The sequence below is a fragment of the Thamnophis elegans genome, chromosome 9, assembly GCF_009769535.1.
Source record: "Thamnophis elegans isolate rThaEle1 chromosome 9, rThaEle1.pri, whole genome shotgun sequence".
Lineage (NCBI taxonomy): Eukaryota > Metazoa > Chordata > Lepidosauria > Squamata > Colubridae > Thamnophis > Thamnophis elegans.
In genome coordinates, this window is record NC_045549.1 from 30,822,400 (window position 1) to 30,829,615 (window position 7,216).

The 7,216-nt window shown below is 41.1% G+C and overlaps 1 protein-coding gene and 1 long non-coding RNA gene across 5 annotated transcripts in view; one reads left to right on the forward strand and one right to left on the reverse strand.

Moving 5' to 3' along the window:
* SMAD1 (SMAD family member 1) overlaps positions 1 to 1,824 on the reverse strand; it is a 45,803-nt gene extending 43,979 nt beyond the window's left edge. For 2 of the 4 annotated variants that reach the window (XM_032223865.1, XM_032223867.1), the window contains exon 1: positions 1,564 to 1,824. The gene's annotated coding sequence lies outside the window, so the exon portion shown is untranslated. The other 2 variants (XM_032223868.1, XM_032223866.1) reach the window with 2 other exon arrangements.
* A 179-nt stretch (positions 1,825 to 2,003) lies between these two features.
* LOC116513072 lies at positions 2,004 to 5,958 on the forward strand. Its single transcript, XR_004255960.1, has 4 exons — positions 2,004 to 2,175; positions 2,889 to 2,936; positions 4,067 to 4,185; positions 5,923 to 5,958. It is a non-coding gene; the product is annotated as an uncharacterized LOC116513072 (long non-coding RNA).
* Positions 5,959 to 7,216: the final 1,258 nt, after the last annotated feature.

A 7,216-nucleotide genomic window follows, 5' to 3' on the forward strand; every position in this document is an offset into this window, starting at 1 on the left:
AAGTGGCAAGTGCCTAGAGGAATGCTGTCTTATTGTTGCTGGAACTAAACAACTAGTTCTTGGAAGTCTATAGAGATTCTCAAGTCATCCATATCCCCATTGTCCTAAAGGTGTTTTTTTTCCCCAAAAAACACCTGGACTTTCCACTCTAGTTGCCTTTTGAAAAAGCCCCTTTGGGATCCTGCTTGGAAGTGAACCTCTGCAGTTGCAGTTCATTTTAAATTCTTAAATAAAGACACACAATTGAAGGGGCAGCAGGTTAGACAGAACAAAGCCTCTGCCAGTTGTTTTTAAAGGGGATTGGGCTTTTTTATGGTTGCAATTCAAGCACCAACTCTTTTTGTTATGCTGGAGTGATTTGTCCTAGACCCAGCTGGACTTTGGCCATTTTCATCATGGAACTCTTCCATGAGTTTATATCTACTTTTCCTTATACTTATCTGTATATATTTAGCCACAGTAAAGATCTGTTGTCTTATCCTTAAGCATAAAGCCACTCCTCAAATTAAAGCAGCTTTTCATATTCATACCCTGTATTAAGAAATTCTAAGCCAGCCCACACACGCAGCCTCATCCACTATTAACAAAGGACAGAAAGAAACGGCTATCCTCGGTTTATCATAGCTTTCCGCTACGAATTCCCATAAACCTCGCCAATAAACCCGGAGGATGGGTGGGAGGAAAAAGCAAGATTTCTACTATGAGCAAACAAAAAACTCCCGAGTGGGTCATCGCTAATAACGTCAAAAAGGGAAGTTTGGGCAGAGAAACCTGCCACTCAGAAAGGAAAGAAATCGGGCTTGGGAAGCGTCTCCCCCCCCCCACTCTCTCTCTCACACACACACAGAGCATCAGACAAGAAAAGGAAAAATGCTGAATTGCAAAGGAGAGGGTAACTCCATTGTGTTGGGTTGGTTCATCTTAACTACTGAAGCCCAATTGGAGGCCAATTTCTTCACTTGGCTCGGAATACCGAGAGGATCTCCTGACTGGGAACCAACCAGACTCTGGCTTTTCCATTGCTTTCCCTCTCCTCTCCCCCACTTAAGTGGCAGCCGAAAGGAAGTGGAAAGCAGAGAAGGGGGAGGGGGGGTGGCGGGTCTTTTTTACCTCTGGAGCTATAAAAAGGTCTCCCTACCTCCACCACAGGAGAAGAAACTTTTTACAGCGTTAAAATCGCCGCCGCTGCAACCGCCTGGCTCTTTTCGGCTCCTCTAAACAGCACAGCCGCCATCATGAGAGCAGCGAAAGCTCTCCTTTGCCCTAATCGCTCCGCACGCGCGCGATTCAAGATTGTCGTCGCTCAGCCTCACCCTGCCTGCTGCCCCTCTTCCACTCCGGCAGTCGCATGGTTTAAAAATAATAATAATAAAGGCCAGCAAGGAAACGGCAGAAAAGACAAAAGAGGAGGGATGGAGGCTTTTCCCCCCACCCCAAATAATAATAATAAAAAAAAAATAAGGGAGGAGAAAGGACACAAAAGCCGGTGGGGAGAGGATGACTCCCCAAGGAAGGCAAGCTCGGAGCGGCAGAGAAAGTCGCCAAAAAAATCCCAGCTCTTACCAGCTGTCCGCGAGGGGCGAGGCGAGGGAATAAGGGAAAAGATCATGCAAAGCGCCCGGACAGCGCGTCGCAGCTGCTTGGACAGGCGGGCAAAGTCCCACCCGTTGCTGCTGCCGCGGCTGCTGCTTTTTCGCTCTCGCTTCCAGAGCCGCCGCCGCCGCCAAGCAGCCCAGCGCTAGCTCCGCCACTGCGCCTGGATTGATCTGGTCTCACTGGCGTCAGAGAGTCGGAGCCACCCAACCTCCACTTACCCCACTGCCAATACACAACATGCATACATATATATACACACACACACATGCACACGCTCTGCCTCTCGGCCAAGTTAGGCCAAGTTAGGGATCTTCTCCAAATGCCCGCCCCCGCGTCGACAAAGAAGGCATGGCTGGTTCGGCTGGAGAAACCGCTTCACGACTTTTCCCTCCCTCTTTCTTGCTCCGCTCTCCGGCCCGCCCGGAGGAGGACTCGCAGCCATGGAGCGGAGCGGCGGCCTCCAGCGGGAGTGCAACTTCGGCGGAGCCATTTGCCAAGGGCTATCAAAGACACAAGCAGAGGATTTCGCTTCCAGTTCTCTGGAACTCGGGCGCGGCTTCGGTGGCAAGCCTGGGAGCTGTAGGTATCCCGATAGGGCCCTAAATCAGAAAAAGCAGTGGATTCCGAGCTGGTAAAATTGGTGTTTATGTGAAGTTCAGGAATCTGTCTATATGGACCGGCATCCATATAGTGCTATCGCCAGAATTCCCATTTTCCCAGAAATGCAATTTGTTCCGTTTGACACACACACGCGCCCGCGCGCGCGCAGACACACACACACCGCCAAAGACAGCTAATTCCACGCATAGGTGTGCACACAAGTATAGGTATTTACCTACCATTTTGCTGAAATAGGTTCAGAACTTGCTTCTAAGACGTCAAATGATTTGTCCTGGATTAGGCCAAAATTTAATCACAGCATTTTACTCATGGGATATCATATGCTTCTAAGAGGATCACAAGGAGAACAGGAGGCATCACAGCTTCCTATTAGCCAAAACCATCTTTCAGATAAATACTCCCAAGATGCTTTTTCTTCTGTATGATTGTCTAACATTCTGGCCAAGCCATCTTCTGGTTCTTGGTTTCAAAAGTCTCCACAAAGGTTCAAGTAACTTATCTGACCCCCTTCAGCAACTATAGCTGCTTTGCAGCTTTGAGGTTCAAATCTGGACAAACCCTTCATTCACAAACTAAACATCTCATCAATTTTTTTTATGCGGATCTATTATTTTTCATTTACATTTTGTAATCAGAATTCATGATAGTGCTTCCTTTTTTCTTCTTGATAGGTAGATTTGCTCAGGATTTTGTTTACATATGGAACACCTTTTGAAAATGTAAGTAAACAATCAATGATCCCTGGCCCATGTATTTGTTTACACTCTTAAAATACTTTAAAAGCTACATGAGTCAATTTGCTTCTAAGAAATCAGATGAGTTGTACTGGATTAGGTCAAAGTTTCATTTAAGCACAACATTTTACTCATCCTATGAGACACCCACCATATGTTTCTAGGAGTTTTTGCCTTTGGAGAAACTGTTATGATTGTTCTTCTAAGTGTTATTTTTTACAGTGGTAATTTCTTTCATCACACTTTCTACCAGTTTGCACAGTACAGATATTGCACGGACGTTTCCATAACTTTCTAGATCTTCCAACATTTCTTAATTAATTCCACCTCAATGGCATACTTGAAATAAATTATGTAAGGATTTAGGATTTTGTCCAGTCATCTGGCAGCAGGATAATTCTCTGAAAACAGAACAGATTGGAATTTGGTATCGTGGTAGAAGCAGGCAAAAGAAAGCCAGTTTAAAAATGGACTGAATTTAGCATGGGATTAGAACAATATTCCAGAATTTCTCCAATCTTAAAAGACAGGCAGTGGTGGGTTGCTAACAGGTTTACTACCGGTTCGCTCATGCACGCATGCGTGCATGCACAGAAGCGTCCAGGCGGGTGGGCAGAGCCTCCCGCCACTGCCACTACTGGTTCGTCCAAACCGGACCGAACCAGGAGCAATCCACCTCTGGGGACAGGTAATGCAGCAGCATTGAGAAAGCTTCTGAACTCTGCTCTTAAGCCTCCTTCTTTCTCCTTAATAGGAGAGCTGGTATTAAGTGAAGAAGAATGATAGAAAAAAGACTTTCGTAGTTTGTTATTAGCAACAAATTATGAAATCTATCTTTCTTCCCACTATTTGCTCAACCTTCAAGGACATGCAAAAAATTCATCTTTTCTACAATCCTTTTTTTAATATTCCTCTCCTAGCCAATATTTCATCCATCTCTAGAATTTGTTTTTCGTAATGTATATTTTTGTCCTACAGACAGTTAGATGGTTACATTAAAACACAATCCACAAGGTTTTGAATGTCAACATTTGCGAATTGATGGTGGATACTATTGTGCCTTAATAATTGAATCTGGTACTATCTTCACAATTTTAATCCAATATATGTTATAGAAAGTGATGGATTCCCTGGCTTTTTCCCCTCTTACCAAGCACCACCTGGCAACATGAAAACTACTACCAACTAGTCTCCTTAATATGGATGGGTAAGGAGCAAAGCTGTGCAAATATAGGTAGGTGCTTTGAATGACAGATTAAGCCATATGTCAAGTCCTACTGAAGTCTATTCAAGTTACCAAACTATCAGGCAAATAGCGGTGATTTTAGAATCCAAAACTCGAGCTCTTTTGAAAAATATACTAATTCTTGTCCCCAAATAGTTTGGCTGACAAGCCTAAGTATGGTAGTAGTAGTGAGATGAAGAAGGAAGAAAGTGTCTCCATGTGCCAGGAAGGTTTTGGGTCTGTCTCAAAGCTGATTCCTCAGAATGTGCTTGAACATCAGCTCCCAAATCACCAGCCAGTATGAGCAAAACCTGGGAATTTAGGCAGTTGCAGTCCTAAATATTGAAGAAAGGCAGGTCTACAGGTTTGCATTGTTTTTTAATCCTATTTTTGAAATAATTATCAACATTATATGTACTGTAAAATATTAAGACAGATTTTTTAAAAGGACTACTGAAATGTAACAGATAAAATCCCAAAGGTGCTTTTTCAAGAGGCAACTGGACTGGCATTGACAATCTGCAAAATTAATAATCACATTTTTTCCTTGTCTAAAAATATTTTACTGTCCTTCCCATGCAATATTGCATCTACTCTGGGATATGAATTCCAGAGTATGAATATGAATTCAAGAGTTCTGGGTGAGAATTTACTTTTCCTAACCTAGGAAAGATGCAAATCTGGCACTCCTGTGATACAATTTAGCATGTTATGAATTATTTCTTACTTTCTGTTATATACTTTCCATTATGTAAGGAATGGCAAGGCAATGAGCTTCAGAAAATAATTAGAAAAAAATAGTCATGCAGCCTTAAGGAAAGACCATTGCCAGGAAATTGTGCAATCAACATATATTTCTGATAGAAAAGGAAGAGAAAACTGAAGACAATCAAATCCAGTACAAAAAATTTAGGAAAAGGATACAAAATAATAAAAGGATTTGTCCAAATATACAACAGTATATTTATAAATATTATATTACTAGAGTCATTCAATAACTCAGTATGCCCTTGAAATTGTATATAATGGTCTTGTAGTATTTCAACGTATGTTTATAAGTTTGGAAGGATTTGTAGGCATGAAGATAAATTATTTTTTGTTTTATGGAGGAGACATATCTTCTTGCTCAGTATTGGGCAATCTTGCCAAATGGAGATTAGATTTCCACACTTTGGTAAAGTTTAGTAACTAGGAAACAAATTACAAAACTTTTAAAATCATGTTTTATTGAGTTAACCACAATTAACTAGCTCACAATATCTTAAGCCAAGTCAACTAAACCATGTTCCCATTTGATACAGTACAGTAGATGAATTTGGTTACCTACCTGTCTATTTCATAGTACACTAAGCTACAGTGTGATTTATTTGGATTTACCTTAGCATTTTAAATGAATCCACCAATTGTGATTTCTTAAACTAGGTGTTATATTAATATGCATATTGAATATGGAAGTAGAGAGATAAAATTGGAATGATATAAAGGTTTTACTGTTTAACATCAAAAGATTAAAAAATATTTGGAAGATTAAAAGGTAAAAGATTAAAAACTTGCACATATGTGCTAGTCATTCCCGACTCTAGGGGGCGGTGCTCGTCTCCATTTCAAAGCCGAAGAGCCAGCTGTCAAAAGACATCTCTGTGGTTATGTGACTAAACACCGAAGGCACACGGAATGCTGTTACCTTCACACCAAAGGTGGTTCCTATTTTTCTATTTGCATTTTTATATTCTTTCAAACTGCTAGGTTGGCAGAACCTGGGACAAGTAATTGGAGCTCACTCCGTTAATCATTGCTAGAGATTCGAACCGCTGAACTGCTGACCTTTCTGATCAACAAGCTCAGCGTCTTAGCCACCGAGCCACCACATACCTCTGTTTGGAAGATTAGTCTAATGGTAAACTTTATAAGTGGAACTCAGTTGTACTGAATAAAGACTGTTGGTGCCATTTTGTGGGTGTGTTTTGGCATTGTTATTTATAGTCAATATTAGGATGTTTAAGAAAAGCTTTGAAGCTATGAAGCTTTCCCTGTTCATAGAGGAAAGTTCTCTGTTGGAAAAGCTGTGCCAGCTTCAAGAAAATCTGCATTACTTTTTCTCAAGGAGAGAAGCAACCTAGAACTAAGGAGAAATTTCCTGACAGGTAGAACAATTAATCAGTGGAACCACTTGCCTCCAGAAGTTGTGGATGCTCCAACAGTGAAAGTTTTTAAGAAGTGATTGGACAACCATTTGTCTGAAATGGTAGGGTTTCCTGCCTGAACAGGAAGTTGGACTAGAAGACCTCCAAGATCCCTTCCAGCTCTGTTATTCTGTTCTGTTTTTTCAGTGCTAGTTGCTTTCTAAATGGACTAATATTCAGAAGTCACCTCTATTAGCTGAGCTTTATCTGAAGAGTTACTGCCCATGTCAACCTGTATTCCTTAGGAGTGGGCAGGGTTTTAGTTTCATCCAGAAGTGAGTGAGACGTTCCTGCAGCTCAAGAATAGGACTCTTTAAGGACCAGAACTTACCTGTCTGTCCTGTGTTTCCTTAGAGCAAACTATCATGCCCTGTTCTGTTTGAATGGCTACTACCGGTATGTCCTAATCTGGTTTAGCCTATCCCAAAAGAATGGAGAGAAAATAAAGATGCTCATCAACAGGACCTGAACTACAAATTAAGCACAGATCTTCTGTTTGTAATCTCACACTATAGGGAGAAGTTTTTATATTTCTATTTTGAGTAATTATTTTTAAGTATTCAGCTGTCCGTATAAATAAATATATATTCTCTTAACTTGAGAGTATATGTTGTGCTTTACTTTTGTAGATATCTAATATATATCAGCTTACTTTAGCATTGGCGCCTTTGATTCTCTTAAGCAACTCCCTGTCCCCTATTCTTCAGATTATACTTTACATTTCTTTGTACATGTGGAAATATAGTATTATTTGGAGCCTTAAAATATTGGAAGAATGGGACACTGGTCTCTGAGCAGAACTGAAGCATCGTAGAGACCAAGAGAAGCAATTTTGCTTTCACTTAATGTTGAGGAAG